We start from the raw sequence: 19,180 nt of genomic DNA on the forward strand, positions 1-19,180 counted from the left end.
TCCTTGCATTGAGGCTCCCAACTATCATCATTACAAACAGTTCAGTATCATGTTGGTCCAGTGTACTTAGTTCAGCATCATGATCATCCAATCTACTCCAGCATCTTTTGATTTAGCATCTCAGCCTGAAATTTGTGCCACCTGCATCAGCTCTGGGGAAATCAGGTTCAGTAGGGAGAATTCAGAGTTGTTTTATGTAGTTTATGCCTATTAAGTCTCAAGGGATTGGTGCTTGGTAAAGTGCAGTGACTTTTGGGCAGTTTATCTTTTGTTTGAGTATTTGTGCAATGGCTGACAGTAATGATCTTTTTGGGATGCCTGGAGCTCAATGGCACCAAGTGCCCCATGTGGCATACATGATGTGTCATGCCTTATTTGCCAAGCAGTTTTGGGATCATGTATCATGAATAGAGTTAGGCCTACAAGGCTGGTTGTGCAGTTGCAAGTTCATTAGGCTCAATACCCGCTGCTCCTCCAACCACCAAAGAAGTGAAGTGAATGGAAAGGAGGCACAGCTGCATGCATCGATTGCTCTATTGAGCAAGAGGCACGTTTTGTCCACAAGGACATGAAATTTTGATGCTTTGCTTCGCATTTTCTTAAAAGCTATTCAAATGTGTAAATGTGACTTGCACATGTGAGGTGCAAGTTAATTATTCTATAATGTGGGACCTAGGACCTAAGATATCAATGGGCACCAAAGGCAAAAGTTGTAATAAGTTATGCCTAACACCTAGTAGTGTGGTACCCAATGTCAATTTTTCACTATTGGCTGGTGGAAAAAAATTTTGGGCACTTTGAATAATAATTAAATTAATTTTCAAAAAAAAATGGATAATGCTGGAAAATGGGATTAGAAAACTACCACTTGGCAAAACTTGCCAATGCAAGTGGGAAAAACGTTTTTGAGGCTAGGAGAGAGAAAGAGAGGATCATTCCAACCTTGTGCAAGTTGAGAGAGAGAGAGAGAGAGAGAGAGAGAGAGGATTGCCATTGCTGTTACAATAGTTGATATACCATTCCCAGCTAGCAGAAGACCCTCTAAGAGGACCTTCCAAGAGCTAGTGATATGCCCACAAGAGACTACAGTAACAGGTGAATGAAATTTGCAGGCTATTTCAGCCAAGCAACTTCATATTCGGGGTGTTTCATCAAATGGAGACAACTTTCATGGCTGTCTACACAAGCTGATTTCTTCCATTTTCTCATGATGGAAGTCTAAATTTTCTCTCTTCAATATTCTCTCTCATCCTCAGCTTTCTCTCAAGTTATCTCAAGCAAAATCAATTCATTTGAGTCATTAGAGATAGAGATTTTGGTCAATATCTACTGTAATTTATGGTTTAATAATTGCCTTGGGATGCATGCTCAGAATCGAGGGCCTACGACTTGAATTCCAATAGCTGAAATTGAGGAATTTCAAGGAGATTGTCTCGCAAGGAGCATGGTAAAGGCCAATCCTTGAGCAAACCAATGGGCAAATTGGTTTGAAAGCTTGCTGGTCATTTGTGATGACAGTAAGAGGCACTTGGATTAGCGAAGGAGATTAGAGAATCTCAATTATACTCCATCCATATGCAAGTGAAGATAAGAAAAAATGACAGGGGTCGCCAACTTTGGGGCCAACACGTTGTTCATTGTCCAAGGTTAAAGTGATAAAGTGTGCATTTCAGTTTATGTGATTTATTTACTTGTTGTAATTATTGTTAGATTAAGTCATTACCACCCTCTCCGAGGAAGAAGGCTGGTTTCATGGTTCCATTGTTGAAATGCCATTAAATCCCTTGACTTGATGGACCTAAGGCACCTGATTGAAGGTCAAAAATTGTGTTCAGCTAAGCATTTATAGCAAATATGTCACCTAACAGTGAGATGGGATCAAGCAGTGATGATGCATCTCATTTTAAAAATGCACATAATGAAGGGAAAAATGCACGACTAATCTTGGAACAGGCTTACAGTATGAACAACAAGGAGAAAATGTGATTGTTGACCAAAAAACGGACCCTTCTAGGCCACAAGATGCAAATGGCCAACAAGGAGATGAAGAATATGATGACCAGTTCAAGGCTTGGTTGAAGGTAGCAACTGAGATTTTTGTTCAATTGGCCAAAGATCCAGAGTTTGAGAGATTTTTTAATTCTCCCAAAAAGGCCAGAAAGGGCAAGACAAATACGTTATCTTCAAAGGCCTTTGGGTAACAAGAAGCTTTCAAAGGACAACAACCGTAGCCTAAAGATACTCCCAAGGTTGAGGATCAGTAAAAGCAAATGGTACCAGTGGGATTGGATACCCAAATGCAAGGCCATTGTGGTAGTGCCAATCCAATGGATTTTTGGATGGCCAAGCATGCATGCAATCATGGGACAGCTAGGACAATTTGGTGGTGGCACTATTTTTCATGCTATGGTGAATCAGGGACCGCATACAGGAATCTATGGCACAACTCCTTATGATATGCAACAACCCATGCATGGTGTGCAAGGCCCAATGTATTCGGATATAGCTAGTAATATACATAACCCCATGTATGGTATCATTGGCATGATGCCTGGGGAACAAAATGACAAGTTTGGTACTGCATTTGCATTTCCAAGTGCTTATGGTGCTCAAGGAATGAGTGTTGGTCATACAAATGATTATTTTGGTGTTGATCATGATGCAAATACAGCAAATGCACACCCTGTTTACAGCAGCAACCAGTGATGAGGGTGAAAAAGGAGCAAAGTTTTGAGTTCTTCAATGGTGCAAAGTGTCGACTTTTATTCACAGTTTGATGCAACCTATTTATTGGGGGGGGGGGGGGGGGGGGTGTTGTTGGGTTGTGTTGGAAACTTCACCAAATCCTCTAAGATTTGGAAGGCGGCCACTTTCTTGAGGGGGAATGCATTGTAGCAGTGGTCCACACTCTCAATGCAAGGCAAAGCACCATCAACATGTATACAATTCAAGTAAATGTTTTCATCCAATTGGTTGAATAGTACATTTGAAGTGGACATTATGACAGCTTGGAACAAGCTTGATGTAACAAGATGCAAGATCTTGGAACAGTACAATAAGTTGTTGTGGGATGCCTTGCTCTACTAATGATTTCTTTTCATCCAATTCCTCCTCATGAGTAAGTGGAAAATTATATATGTGGACTGCCAAAAGGAATTACCAATTTTTGCATTAAATCCACTGTGTCTAATATGTCTTAGCTCATAAAAACTGTGTTTACAGCTGATACATTGCTGTGTGGGAAACACTTGGATTTCAAAACTGTGGTGAACAACCAAATAAGAAGTTGTCAAAGGCCGAGAAAAGGAGCGAATCTGAAAACCAGGCTGAAAAGGGGTCAAAACAACGAGAAAAGGGCTGGAAATCAGTTGTGCAATGTAGGGAATTAAGGGCTACAAATAAATGCTTTGTTTGTGAACAAGGAGGTCACATGGCTAAAGACTATCCCAATACACAACATGCTGGAAAATCAAAAAATCAGGGAAATCCTAGGGAAAGAAGCCCAAAACATCCATCTTCTTTGATAATGGAACACCAGTCAAATTTATCTCCATGGACATGGCAACCCCTCTAGGCATCAAAGAGGAAGAGATGGGACCCATGGAAGAAGTTGGCATGGCATGCAAAGGCCATGTAGAGCCCTGTCACACCACTCATTGGGAAGCTTTACTTGTACATTCAAGGGTATGTGGACAACAAAGAGTTTTTCATTGCACAGCTTGAGAGTTGTGATGTCTTGCTCAGTATGCCTTGGTGCCATCATGTGCATGTAGTGATTAATTCACATGCTCCAATGATCACTATTCAACAAAGGGCAAGGTCCATACCTTGGATATCAAATTGAAAGGGCAATTTGTCCCTATTATATCGGTTGATGCCATTTCTAAAGTAATGAAAAATCATCTTTACGTGTACTTGATTTTTATTAAGGATAAGGCCATGTAGAGCCTGTCACACCACTCATTGGGAAGCTTTACTTGTGCATTCAAGGATATGTGGACAACAAAGAGTTTTTCATTGCACGGCTTGAGGGTTGTGATGTCTTGCTTGGTATGCCTTGGTACCATCGTGTGCATGTAGTAGTGATTGATTCACATGCTCTAGTGATCACTATTCAACAAAGCGCAAGGCCCATACCTTGGATATCAAATTGAATGGGGAGTTTGTCCCTATTGTATTGGTTGCTGCCATTTCTAAAGTAATGAAAAATCATCTTTCAGTGTACTTGATTTTTATTAAGGATAAGGTTGATAATGAAAATGTTGGAAATACGTGTAAGTTAGAGAAGGATCACATTTCATTTCTGAAATTGTATGCTAATTACTTCTCTCAATCACTCCCGAGGTAGCTACCGCTTGAAAGGCCAAAATATCATAGCATAGATCTTATCCCTACAAGTAGCCCTCCTAATAAGCCACCCTACAACGTAAGTGCAGCCTAGCAAGGGGATATGATGAATCATGCAAATGAGCTGTTGGAAAAAGGACTGAGTCAACCCAATTCATCTCCCTTTTATTCTCCTATGCTTTTGGTTCAAAAAAAAGATGGATTATAGCGTATGTGCATTGACTATCATGCTTTGAATAAAATCACAATAAATAATCGGTTTCCAATCCCTTGGATCAATGATATTATAGATAGATTGCAAGGCACAACCATATTTAGTTATATTGATTTGAAAAGTGGCTATCATTAGATTTTCATTAGACCGGAAAATGTGCTCAAGACAGCTTTCAAGATATCTTTTGGATTGTATGAGTTTCTTGTTATACCTTTTGGGCTTAAAAATGCTCCTGCCACATTTAATTGGATAATGGATCACATCTTTAGGCCACAAAGAAAATTGGTTGGCACATTCTTTAATGACATAATTGTCTACTCAAAGAATGAAAAAAAAACATAGAAAGCATTTGGACATTGTGTTCAATGAGTTATGTAAGCACAAGCTAGTTATAAGTGACAAGAAGAGAGAGTTTTTTTGCATGAGATACACTTTTTAAGGCACATTGTGTCGGCCGACGGCATTAGTAAGAGAGTTTTTTGGTATGAGATTCATCTTTTGAGGCACATTGTGTCAATCAATGGCATTAGTATGAACCTTGCAAAGGTTAAGGCAACACGCTCATGGCCACCATTGAAGAATGTACACAAGATCCGTGGTTTCCTAGATCTATGTTCCTATTATAAGAAGTACATACACAGTTTTGTTGGAATTTTATCTCCACTACATGCTTTGCAGAACCACAGTATGTCTTTTAAGTGGATAGCAGTGAAAATTTTTGTATTTAAGAAACTTAAAGAAAAAATGACTTCAGATCCTGTACTTGCATTGCCTAATCTAAAGAAGTTATTTGTTGTTCAATGTGATGCAAGATGGAGAAAGGAGATGGGCCAACTTCTTATATATGACACTAAATATACTATTATTTGTGGCTAATGAGGTGGCTATACTATTATTTGTTGTTCAATGTGATGGGCCAACTTCTTATATATGTTTCACTTTCAAATTGTGCACATAGATTTAAAAAAATGAGGTGGCTAATGCATTGTCATCTAAGGCTCAAATTTCAGCTATCACTATGATATATGACACTAAATTAGATGCCAAGAAGGATCAATATGCTGCCAATTCAGATTTTGAAAATATATATAATAAGCTTTGCAATGGCCAAAGGCATGAGTACTTTGTGCTTAAAGATGGTTTTTTAATGCCCCATGGACGACCATGTATCAAAAGTAGTTGAGGCCTAAGGTAATGCTTGAGAATCATGCTCCTCCTTATGCAAGGCATAGAGGTACTAATGCTATAGTTAAAATAGTGGAGTATTTTTTTTATTGACCTTCTTTGAGACATGAGATTGAGCAGTTTGTCAAGACATGTATTGTACGTCAAAAAGTGAAGTATGATAGGCCATAATATATTAAACTCTCTTGTGACTAAACTTGGGAATTCTCTTATGAATTGTTTCTTCTATTCTATCCCTTGTGAGCCATACTGGCAGTGATACACAAGGCCTTTCATGTGAGCTTATTGAGGCCTTTTCATGATGATGTATCTAAGGATGTATTTGCTGAGATTCAATCAAAGGTTAAGGAGCTAGATGATATTTTGGTACCCAAGCAGATTCTGGCACATGAAGAAAGAAATATTAGAGGTAAAGTTTCTAGAAGGTATTTGGTGAAGTTTCAAAACTATTCACCAATGGATGCTAAGCGGATGGAAGAGAATGACTTAGCAAACCACTCTCAGTTGTTGCAACTTTACCTCAAGGCTTTTCAATTAGAGTAGAATTTGGTTCATCAGGCTTAATTAGGTTTAGCAAAGCAAGGGTCTAGAGTATTACCTAAGCTCAAGCAAGACATAGTACTTCCACTCCTCCAGTAATGGACAACTTGTGTATAGTGGATCTTGAATGTATTCAGCATGCATCCAAGGTACTATACTAACAATATGCCTGCCGTGAGGTCACAATTTAGTGTACTAGTCATTGCAATTGGTATGCTTATGGTATGGTTTTTCATTTGCAGCTCTAAAATTATACATTTGCATCAATATGCATCAGTGTACGATCATCAGAGATTGATTATTAGTTGCTGGTTTTCAATGGATGATCGTTAGTTCTCAGTGGTATTCAGTTGGTTTTGTGAACATCAGTATGTTTTATAAATGTCATTGACGATTTAGCCATTGTTAATGCTCAGTTTATGCTTTGCTATAGTTGTTTGGCCAAAACACTTGAGATATGCTAATCAAAAATGCATTCTATGGATTTCTAGCGACAGTCTTAGATTCTTTATGAACCTTATGTTTATTTATGCTGGCTGGAAATTTTCAACAAGTGTTTGGCATAATCATGGTTAAGCAACACTGGCCAATATTGTTTTTACTATGATGCCTTTTGGAAAATTCCAATGTAATGTACTTCACTTTGGCACATGGTAGTGCAATTGAAGACAATTACAAGGATTTCAAGGGGGAGGTTTGTCACTAGGACATGAAATTTTGATGCCTTGCTTAGCATTTGATTAAAACTTAATCAAATGTGCAAATGTGACTTGCACATATGAGGTGAAAGTTAGTTATTCTATAATGTGGGACTTAGAACCTCAAGATAGCATGCGTGTTGAAGAGGGTGGGTTTTACATTGATTTTGTAATTATTTCATAATTGTTGTACTAAAATAATTATTAAATTAATATTTAAAAATTTAAAGGTAAAAATTAATTTAATAATGTAAATAATACTGCAAAATGGGATTAGAAGGCTACCACTTGGCAAAACTTGCTAATACAAGTGGAAAAAACGTTTTTGAGGCTAGGATAGAGAGAGAGAAAGAGGGTCATTCCAACCTTGTGCAAGGAGAGCTACCATTGTTGCTACAATAGTTAATAGGTCATTTCCAGTCAATGCGAGACTCTCCAAGAGTTGGTGATATGCCCAGAAGAGACTACAACAATAGATGACAGCAGTTTTGACAACTATTTTAGCCAGGCAACATCATAATCGTAGCTTTCATTGGTGAAGAAGCTTTCACGACTGTCTAGACAAGGTGGCAACTGATTTCTTCCATTTTCTCACAATGTAAGTTTGGATTTTCTCTCTTTCCAACATTCTCTCTCATCCTCTAGCTTTCTCTCAAGTTGTCTCAGTAAAATCCAGCCATTTGAGTTATTAATGGTAGAGACTTTGGTCAATCTCTTCTAAGTAAAAATTTGGGTTTGATAGTTACCTTGGGATGCATGCTCAGAATTGAGGGCCTAGCACTTGAATTCTAACAATTGAAATTGAAGAATTTTAGGGAGATTCAAGAGGCCAGCCAACCAATCTCAATTTTGAGGCTTAATTTGTCTCACAAGGAGCACGATGAAGGCCAATCCTTGAGCAAACCAAGGGGCAAATTGTTTTGAAGGCTTGCTCGTCATTTTATGACAGCAAGAGATACTTGGATTAATGGAGGAGATTAGAGAATCTCAGTTGTACTATATCCATTTGCAATTGAAGATAATGAAATACCACAAGGGCACCAGTTTTGGGGCCACACACTATCCATTGTCCAAGATTAAAGTGGTAAAGTGTCCATTTCAGTTTATTGATTTCTTTACTTGTTGTAATTATTGTTAAATTAGGTCATTACCACCCTCTCCCAAGAGGAAGGCTAGTTTTATCATCTCACAAACTCAGTCAAACAAAATGCCCAAGCACACATGGATATACTTGCATCATTGTACCAAGTGCATAGTGAAGTGCATGTAGCATACTTGTGAAAGTAGTTAGACTACGAGCACATGTGCGAGGGAGATTTTGTGGATTCCTAGAGCATGTTAATAGAAAATCTCAAGGAGCAATCACCCAATATTGATGAGCATAATTCAAATCCATCTTTTATTTATACAATAGTAAAGACCACCTCAGAAATGAGTAAAATGAGAGCAACCAAAGCCACTTGATTAACAAAAACATGCTTGAGAAGGCCTTCATGATCAATTTGAGCAGAATTGCCTTTGATTATTCCCAATGTAAATGCATCTTCAGGATAGGTTTGATGCATTTCTTCCAAATTTTGTAGTCCTTATCACAACAAGTAGTTTTATGCACAAGTAGCATTTTATTAAGTGTTAATCAAACATGCACATGTGGTATGCAAGTTAGTTATTTCACAATGTCAGGCCAAGGACCTTGACATTTTAGTTGGTGCCAAAGGAAAAAGTTGTAACAAGTTGTATTTGATAGGTATTGGGTGGTACCTAGTGTCAATTGGACCTAGGGGATTTATTTGACCCATAATTATTAGTAGTAACACTTGAACTAGGCATAACTAATTAATTAATTAATTAATGCTGGCTCATAGGTCAAATAATGCACAAGACCATTTGGTGGTTAAAATGGCCTTGCCAATTTAATTATGGATGGGCATAATTAATTAATTTTTAGAATTAGTTAGTTTTGAAAATTATTGACAAAATTTTTCCATGCAAGTAGGGAGAAGGTTGTTAGAGACGGGATTGTTAGAGATCATAGCCTGTTTGGTGGGCAGGCAGGCCTGCACAGTCGGACCAGCAGGCTGCTGCACAGTCGGACTGCCACGTGGCAGTCCGACTGCCTGCAGCCGACTTACTCCAGGCTGCGCCCCATTTCAGGCAGTTTTTCGGCTATATATTGCCGACGTTTCCAGCAGTCTGGCCATTCTTCTCTGTCGCAGATTACAGACCGGTGCCGTGCAGATTTCTGTCTCTGTTCACAGATTTCAGACAGCAGACAGTGCAGACTGCAGCAGACTTCGAGGTGGACAGCAGGTCACATCGTCGAGGTGGAGACACGCAGTCCAGCCCACTGCGCCCGTGTATATCTTTGTATTCAGCATTCTTTATACAGCAGATCTTCATTGTACACTGTCTCTTTCTCTCCCTTTTCTCTCTGCGTTCTCTCTCTCTCAGTCCTACGCTTCCGCACCGCTGCACTCTGACATGGTATCAGAGCAGTGTTTGAGGGCTGACTGAGCGCAGAATCAACCTGAAGTGGAGTTTCCATCGCGACACAAATTTGCGTTTTTTGCGTTTAAGGGCAGACGGGAGGGCTGCGCCTTGGAACAAGGCTGAAACGAGTGTGGGCGCACAGGAAAGGAGTACAGGTGGTGGATTTGCTGCTGTTTACTGCTGTTTGACGCGGAGAAAGTTTGAGTTTTCAACCTAAAAGTGCAGGTTTTGCTTTTTCATCGCCTCCGGCGGGTGAAGAAGCTTCAGGACGCGGAAGAGCCTTAGCAGGCTGAGTTTACCCAGTCAGAGGGGGCTGCTTTTGCGTTTGAGAAGGCATTGCAGGTGAAGATGTCTACAGAGATGGACTTGGAATTCCAGGCGATTATGGACCGGAAGGTGCCTGTCTTACCGGCTCTTCCTATAGATCAGAAGCTCGACGGCGACAACTACCGCATATGGCGCGTTATGATGTTGGCCATCCTTGAGTCCTATGATTTGGCAGAGTTGGTACAGGAGGAGATTGACCGGCCTTCGGTAAGAGATGAGTCCAAACTCTCTTCCGATGCTCGTGCGGAGTTGGCCAGGGCCCAGTCTCATTGGGACAAACTAAATGCCAGGATTCGATCCTTTCTCTTTCTATCATGCACTACAGCCGTGATCGCTCACATCGAGCACTTGACGGTGGCTCGTGAGATATGGCTGGAGCTTGATCAAATGTACAATCGGATGACCCTGATGAAGAGGGTTTCTTTGGAGGTACAAATGCGGACCTTGTCCGTCAATAAGTCTTCTTCGCTAAGGGAACACATTAACAAGCTAAGGCAGCTACAGATGCAGGTTCAGAATGCGGGGAAGCCGATCTCCTCGGAAGACATGGCGATCACACTACTGTCCCAGTTGCCGCCACGATTCGGTACATTTTACTCTGCCCTCATTACTTCTGGGCGAGAGTCTACTCTTCAGTGGGAAGAGTTGGTTCCTATGGTCTTGGACCAAGAGGAACAGTTAAAGGGACAGAATGCTTCCAAGACGGAGGCGTTGACAGATCAAGCCTCTCAGAAGAAGGGGAAGGACCAAAAGAAAAAGAAGGGGGATAACAAGTCCAAGAAGGACAAGGAGAAGGACAAGGACAAAGACTCCACATGTCACATTTGTGGAAAGACTGGCCATTGGAAGAAGGATTGCCCTGACAAAGACACGAAGGACACCAAGAAGAAGGATACCAAGGATTCTGGAGCGGTGGCTGCACCCTCATCAGCTGCATTTCTACATCTAGTTGTCATTGAGGACGCTTCACCGAATGCTTCTGATGCTGCGATGACGGCTCCCCAAGCTCGAGAATGGATTGTTGACAGTGGTGCCTCACGGCACATGACTCCTTTATCAGATGGTGTTGCCCAGCTGCGACCTTCGCATGGGCAGGTTCTCATTGGAGACAGCTCTTCAGTTTCTATTGCAGGTCAGGGTAAGATGCAGCTTATTCCGGATGGACAAGGTAGCACCCATACCTCAGAGGTTTTGCATGTACCAAGATTAGGGTACCATCTCCTTTCAGTTCATAAGATTTGCTCCCTTGGTCTTTTGGTGGAGTTTGACAGTTCTACTGTGCGAGTCCTTGATCGTGAATCAAGGAAGGTTCTATCATCTGGATATGAGGAGAACGGCATTTCCAAACTGAAGTCTTCCACTGCCCTCTCTACTCTTCTTCTTACCTCACATTCACAGTCTGAATTATGGCATGCTCGGTTTGGTCACCTGAACTATGACTATCTTCGGAGGGCGTCACGTGGACAGCTTGTTCGAGGGTTGCCGGATATAGTGGTGAGCCAGCAGCCATGTGTCTCCTGCATACGGGGGAAGCAGCATCGGGATGCCATTCCCCACACAGCTTCGCGGCGGTCTACTTCACCGATGGAGCTAGTATCTACGGATCTATGTGGCCCTATGAGGAATGCGTCCCTGCGTGGGAGCTCGTACTTCATGCTGATCGTGGATGACTACAGCAGGATGACATGGGCCTACTTTTTGGCACTAAAGTCAGAAGCTTTCTCGCACTTCAAGGATTGGCTTCTCTTTGAGGAGAACCGATCAGGCCGGAAGTTGAAGACCTTGCGATCCGACAAGGGAGGTGAATTTGTGTCTAATGCATTTGCTCGGTTTTGTGCAGATACAGGAATTCACCAAGAGTTTGCCAATACCAATACTCCTCAAGAAAATGGTATTCTAGAACGGAAGAACCGCAATGTGATCGAGATGGCGCGCACCATGATGGAGCACCGACAGACCCCTCAGGTTCTGTGGGCCGAGGCTGTGGCTACTGCAGTCCACATCCTTAATCGATCCCCTACTTCGGCCGTGGAAGGGATGACTCCATTTGAGGCTTATTTTGGGACGAAGCCAGATGTTTCTTACTTTCGGGTCTTTGGGTGTGATGCCTATGTTCACATTCCCAAGGCTCACCGTGACAAATTTGAAGCGGCTTCCCGAAAACAGGTATTTGTTGGCTACAGCTCCCAGTCCCAAGGCTACCGACTGTATGATCCCGTCAAGCCGGATGTATATACTAGCCGTGATGTGCGGTTTGTGGAGGTTCCGGCTTCTTCAACGGGTGAGGAGCACCCCGTTCTTGGAGATCCAGGGGAGAGTTTGGCTCCTTCTACAGTTCCACTGGAGCCTGTGCCGTTTGATTATGATTCTGTTTCTGACACAGAGTCTACTGTTCCACCGGATCCTTCTGCGGAGTTACCACCGGTGGACATTCCAGAGTCTTCTACTGATGGAGAACGACGAGGGGAGGTTCGGCCTCCTCCTCGCTGGGCCCGTGACACACTCCGTGATTCAGGGATCGAGGGGATTCCTGAGGAGTGGGGACCGCAGGATGGTCCGCGGCGGTCACGGAGGCACCAGGCGCATTCTTCGGAGCTTGTTTGCTCCAATTATTGTTTGATGTCCCGTGTTATGCAGGATCGAGAGCCCACCTCCGTGAAGGAGGCTTTACAGTCCGCCCCATGGAAGAAAGCTATGGAAGCTGAGTTGGAGGCTATTGAGAGGAATGGCACTTGGTCACTTGTGCCACGCCCCCCGAAGAAGAAGGTGATAGGAGTCAAGTGGGTCTTCAAGACCAAATATCTCAGTGATGGTACTTTGGATAAGCACAAGGCTCGCCTTGTTGCTAAGGGTTTTGCCCAGCGCCCAGGGATTGACTGTCATGACACCTTTGCCCCTACAGCTCGTATGGCAACCATTAGAGCTGTCCTTGCTTTGGCTGGCCATAGGAGATGGCCTGTTTATCAGCTGGATGTGAAGTCGGCCTTCCTAAATGGTGATCTGAAGGAGGAGATCTACGTTGAGCAGCCTCCTGGCTTTGGTTCTTCAGATGGGAAAGTCTACAGGTTGAAGAAGGCCCTGTATGGTCTCAAGCAGGCCCCGCGAGCTTGGAACGAGAAGATTGATTCGTTCCTCCAGACTCAGTTGGGATATCGGCGGTCCAAGGCCGATCCGCAGCTGTATGTTCACACTTCCGAGGATGGTTGTGTGCTGTTTGTATTATATGTTGATGATTTGATTGTCACAGGTGATGATGCACAGCAGGTCCAGGAGACAAAGTCAGCTTTACATCGGACGTTCGAGATGATGGATTTGGGGCTACTCCATTTCTTTTTAGGACATGAGATTTATCAGTCTCAGAGGGGGATTTTTCTCTCCCAACAAAGATATGTACAGGAGCTCTTGATGTCTTTTGAGATGGAAGATTGTCGAGCCCTCTCTACTCCTATGGATCCGAACTGGAAGGCCACTTCCCACTCCGCTTCTCCTTTGGCGGATGCTTCCCGCTATCGACAGTTGATAGGGTCTTTGATTTGGCTTCTCAACACCAGGGTTGATCTATGTTTTGCTGTTGGGCTCTTGGCAGGGTTCATGAGTGAACCTAAGACGGTGCATTGGCAGGCTGCTCAGAGGACACTTCGGTATCTGAGGGGGACGTCTGATTTGGGGATTCATTACCCCGCAGGGACAGATGGGTCAGATCTTGTACTTGCAGGTTGGAGCGACTCGGATTGGGCCGGTGACGTGGACCACAGGCGGTCTACAACAGGTTACTGCTTTACTTTGGGTGCAGGTGTTATTTCATGGAGTAGCAAGAAGCAGCCCACGGTAGCCCTTTCGTCTACTGAGGCGGAGTATCGGGCCGCGTCTTCCACCACATGCGAGGTTGTGTGGCTTCGGAGATTGTTGGAGGAGCTTGGGTGCCCCCAGACTCGTCCTACATTGCTGCGATGTGACAATGAGAGTTGCATTGCCTTGGCGAGGAACCCTATTTTTCATGCCCGGACGAAGCACATTGAGATTCAGTACCATTTCATCCGAGAAAAGCTTCTAGATGAGACCATCACTGTGGAGTATTGCAAGACGGAGGATAATCTTGCGGATTTGTTTACAAAGGCGCTTCCTCAGGCTCTCCTTCGGCAACATTCCAGATCCCTCAGGCTTCTGCCTTGCTCAGGCTCTGAGAGGGGGTGTTAGAGATCATAGCCTGTTTGGTGGGCAGGCAGGCCTGCACAGTCGGACCAGCAGGCTGCTGCACAGTCGGACTGTGCAGTCGGACTGCCACGTGGCAGTCCTACTGCCTGCAGCCGACTTACTCCAGGCTGTGCCCTATTTCTGGAGCCCCATTTCAGGCAGTTTTTCGGCTATATATTGCCGACGTTTCCAGCAGTCTGGCCATTCTTCTCTGTCGCAGATTACAGACCGGTGCCGTGCAGATTTCTGTCTCTGTTCACAGATTTCAGACAGCAGACAGTGCAGACTGCAGCAGACTTCGAGGTGGACAGCAGGTCGCATCGTCGAGGTGGAGACACGCAGTCCAGCGCACTGCGCCCGTGTATATCTTTGTATTCAGCATTCTTTATACAGCAGATCTTCATTGTACACTGTCTCTTTCTCTCCCTTTTCTCTCTGCGTTCTCTCTCTCTCAGTCCTACGCTTCCGCACCGCTGCACTCTGACAGGGATAGAATGGATTTCAGCCATTTAGAGTCCCCCAGCTTCTCTCTTGCTTCCATCTCCATATCTTCCACCATTCTAAAGTATTCTTACTTGCATTCCTCTCCTTCTAAGTAGTATTCTTCTCAGATCCATTCCAATGGGATCTAGATGTCAACAAAGACGAACTCGTGATTCCATATCCATTATCTATGTACATAATACAAAGGATAAGTATGGCAAATAGGAAGGAGCATTGTTCGAGAAGGATTCATGTGTTTACACATAGCCTTCACCAATAGGGTCTCATCGAGTTCATCATCTTGGTGTACTACAAAATCCTTGAAAGAGTAGAGCATTTAGGTTTTAGAAGTCTTGAGATGGTGGTCTTGTTGCATCAATTCAACATGCATACCGTGTGAAGGACTTAAAACTACCTCCTAATTTTATGTTCTTAACTTTTCATATGTTATTAAGGTTTTTACTTCTCTCCTATCAAACATTTTCCCTTCGAATCTTGTTGAGGATTATCCTTTGAGAAGCTTATTTGGGATATACAAATCTCTACATATGGATGTGGACGAGACAATAATGATAAAAAACATCGCAATATCTTCTAGATTGCAAGATTTTATTCTATAAGTTCATGTATATAGTACCTACACCAATTAATTCATATGGTTTTCTTGAGTTGCTTCATTATCCATCACTCAATTCTTGGGAATGGCCCATTTCACACAAGTCAACACTTGAGACGTTGAAATTGAAGATCATATATGGCATTCATAGCTCGTTGAAATTTGGGAGAGCTTTAAGTTTAGTGGGTCTTTCATGGTTTGTGCAAATCTAGATTTTTGCTTATATCCACTAAAGACATGGGACAAGCATTTGATATTCAAATTCATATGACATTTGGAATGCTTGAGTTAGTCATGATGAGTGATTATTGAAGCCTCCTAAATCTACGAGAGCATCTTATACTGATGGGAATAGCTAGTACTACGAAAAGCTTTAACTTCCATATTGTTTGTGGTAGAAAGATGAGTTTGTTTAATACTAGCATCATTTTGTTTTAGTCAGAATGATTATATTTCGAAACTTATGAAAAAAAATTCCTTTCAAATAGGCAAACAAATGGAGAAGAATTATATGATATCATGTGCTTTGCAACAAGTCAAAATTTGTTTGGAGACAAACGGTATATCAAAAATTCAAGATTCACGATCAATAAATTAAGGGATTTCGTTTTTTTAATTTTGTATACATATTTTTGATTCGTTAACATTGTATACTTTGGGTTTTTTTTTTTACATTTCAAAAATATTTTTTTAAAAATTAATGGTTTTTAAAACTAAAATTTTAAGTTCATTGCCTATATAAACCAATGACTTGAGCTCATTTTCATTTTCTAACTCTCCAACCACTTCTCCTCTCCCAAGCACCCTTACATTCCCCTCCTACATCCCTCCTCCATTGGTGGATTACACTTTTGCCAGCTTCATGCAATGCCTTCAAGGCACAAAGTTTGTTGGGAGATCACATCTCTACCAAGTCTTTTGTCTTAATATCAAATATTATGATATGGTATTGTGGCGTGGTTTGGGCCAACAATACCCTATTGAGTACATGAATACATACATTCAAGAGTTTACAATTGGCTTCAAGGATTCCATCAAGGAACAAGTGCCCTATAATTTTCTGAAGAACATCAACGGCACACCCCTACCTACTTCAAGCAGCTCACTCCTTGGCAAGCCAGGGAATATGGAATTGATCAACATGGCATCAACTACGCCTCCTGGATGGCCACGTTTATCTGTTACTCAATGAAGGCGAGGACCCCCCTTCTCTGCAGTCAATGAGTACTGGAGAGTAGGTAGAAGGCTCACTAAAAGATGTCCCTGACACAAAGTCTTTACCACTCGACTCTCAATATAACAAGTATGCTTTGATACCATGTCAAGAAAGGAATGTTGTGAAAGCAAGTCAGAGAGACAATAGGGTTTGCAGGGAGAAACACAGAGTGAGTATGGCAAACACTGAGAGAGAAGAGAAGCTCAAAAAACACACAAGATAATCAAGTTGATACAACAAAGCCAAAGCTCTGAAGATGCAACAACACCTGAAGGAAACTTGCACTTTAGAGGAAGCAATGGAGAGGATGGAGAAAGGAGACAAGAATATGAAAGAGAGTGACGAAGTATCAAAAGGAATGAACATGTGGGATGGATTGAATGGGTGGAGTCAATGTCATATTTATAGGCACAGACTTTCTCGAGTGGTGCCCATTGAAATCTCTAGAGTGGCACCACAACTCTCTCGAGAGGTGCCCAGAAAGGACAGGATGGCCACCCAAATACCTCGAAACTAACTTTAGTGCAAAAAAAGGTAGCACCGCATTGTCTGGAGAGAAATCCTTGTGAAATATTATGATCTGTCAAGAAACAATAAAAGAAAAGATGCTTGTAAGGAAACACTGCCAAATAATATGTGTATAGATATTACACAAGAAATGGACACTGAATTTGCTAATCAGCTTGAAGGTGAGGATGTGGTAATGATGAACAGACTTTCCCTTTCCCCTTCTAAAGAGAATCAAGGAACCCTAATGTCACAGAGGTTCCACCTAGCAGTAGCAAAGTCTATCCCAAGATTGCTGCAGAAGACTTTTTTTTTTCGTTGAACGCAGCAGCTCATTCCTTTTTTTTTTCCCATTGCAGGTATGTTAAGCTCACTGTCAAAACGCAAAGCTTCTCATCTACCAAGGTATGTTAAGCCTCTCATCTTCCAAGCCTGGTTGTCTTATTTGCAGCAATAGGGTTCCATTACGCTGTCTTGCTTCCTCTCTTCTTGGGCCATTACAGTGCGAGAGAGGCCCCTCAATCCGTCAACCTCACCCCCCTCGCCCCATGATGACCTCCCTTCTTGGGCCATCACGGTGCGAGAGAGGCCCCTCAATCCGTCAATCGTGCCCCCCTCGCCCTATGATGACTCAGACAAAGGTGATGTTACGTTACAGGTTCAGTCCAAGAGACAAAGGTACGATGCGCATAGGGGAGTTCTTAACGAGCTTAGGCGCATTTCGTGCCACATGTAGCCTGCAATCCCAAGTCTCCCTTTCTAGAGGGTTGTCAAAGAGATCTCCAAGCGTCATAGAATAGGGATGAGGTGGACTGCCTCTGTCCTCCTTTCCCTCCAAGAGATTTGTGAAGATTTCTTGTTTGAATTCATGAAGGATTCCTACACACTTGTTGCACATGCACACAAGGTTACTATGATGGCAAGAGACTTTGACACTAACAAGAGGCTCTGCTCTACAGATATGATCAGCTGCTTCATCCTCCTCCCATCCGTGACCCTCGCATGCATGACATCCTTGCGATCCCTCCTGTCCATCCAGGGTGCCATAATGCAGAACCATATCAAGCGTCCCACCCTCTCAATACAAGGTCGCAGAGAGGGCATGAATCGCAGATTTTTGTTGAGGAAGTTTTGCAAGAGCAACCCCAGCCCCAGGAGTCCTAGCCCCAGGAGCCCCAACCCATGGCCGACGAGCCAGAACCTCAGCCCCAGCCGGAGCCCCAACAGTTGGAGTCCCAGTCCCAACCCCAGCCACAATTGGAGCCCCAGCAACCGAAGCCCCACACCTAGAGCTGGAGCCCATGACCCAACCACAAGACTTACGAGCCGGCCCCTCTGAAGAGCGCCAAGATATTAATAGCTGACGAGTGCATCATTAGCATGCACAAGGCGGAGGTGGAGGCCGGCCTCCAGGTTATGAGAATATGCTAACCTCCACTTCTTCTTCTTCTATAAATTGTGGCTTTACTATTCTGGGGGTCAGAGAGGTTTTATCGATGGATCTGCACGACGTGCAATGCATGCAGCATTTTGAAAGCCGGATGACCACAGACACAGTAGTGCATGCGGCAATGCTGTAAGTATTCTATTCAATTGTCTTCTGTTTAATAAGTATTTGATCAAATACTTGACTCTTACTTGCCCAATTGTTATTACGTATAGGTTCAATTTAGCGTCTCTAGCCGAGGAACATCAAAGACAAGTTTCTATTCTTGACCCTCTGTTCTCGAATTGCATTGTGTGACGATACACAAGTGTTCATCCGGTAGCTTGATTGGTTCAAGCCTGTCAGGCTAGATGACGCTAAAATCATCTGTATGGCCTATAATCAAAGGTATATTGTGACTATTAAAGAATATCTTTAAGAGGCCTTAAGCGAGCATGCTGCCAATAATTGTTTTTTCCTATTAACTTAGTGAGCATTGGAGCTTGTTGTTATATTCGGTCGAGACAAATACAATATTTTTAGCAAATTTGGGGAGATCCAGTGGATTCCATAGTCGAGTTAGACAGTGAGTAACCTCAACACTATATTCAGTTATTTCATTCTATACAAGTTCAACGCATTTGTTGTAACATCAAGGTGTCTTTATAGTTGTGCAAAAAAATTTGTAATGATGTACGAGCATCTAGTGTTGGAGAGGGAACTGGCGGACACGATGCAAATATAGCGGGTCGTGGTGCCCATCCAGTCAGACGCGTTCTCTTATGGATGGAGAACCGCGCTGAATGCCTCACTTTTATGCAGGCAAATTCTTGATATTTCTAACATAAGTAGAGTGACTTATTCATGTTTAATTATATGTATGCAATGTGCATTGATAGGTAAGGTGCACGTGTTGCTTCATTTTTAAGACGTTCCA

At 42.7% G+C, this 19,180-nt stretch overlaps 1 protein-coding gene across 2 annotated transcripts in view; it reads right to left on the bottom strand.

The window, feature by feature from the left end:
• Positions 1-19,180, bottom strand: part of LOC148018615 (integral membrane family protein) — a 78,610-nt gene that overhangs the window by 1,504 nt on the left and 57,926 nt on the right. The window lies entirely within an intron of this gene.

Source organism: Lygodium microphyllum, chromosome 21 (assembly GCF_053477565.2).
Source record: "Lygodium microphyllum isolate KBCC chromosome 21, Lygodium_microphyllum_v1.1.10, whole genome shotgun sequence".
Taxonomy (NCBI): Eukaryota; Viridiplantae; Streptophyta; class Polypodiopsida; order Schizaeales; family Lygodiaceae; genus Lygodium; species Lygodium microphyllum.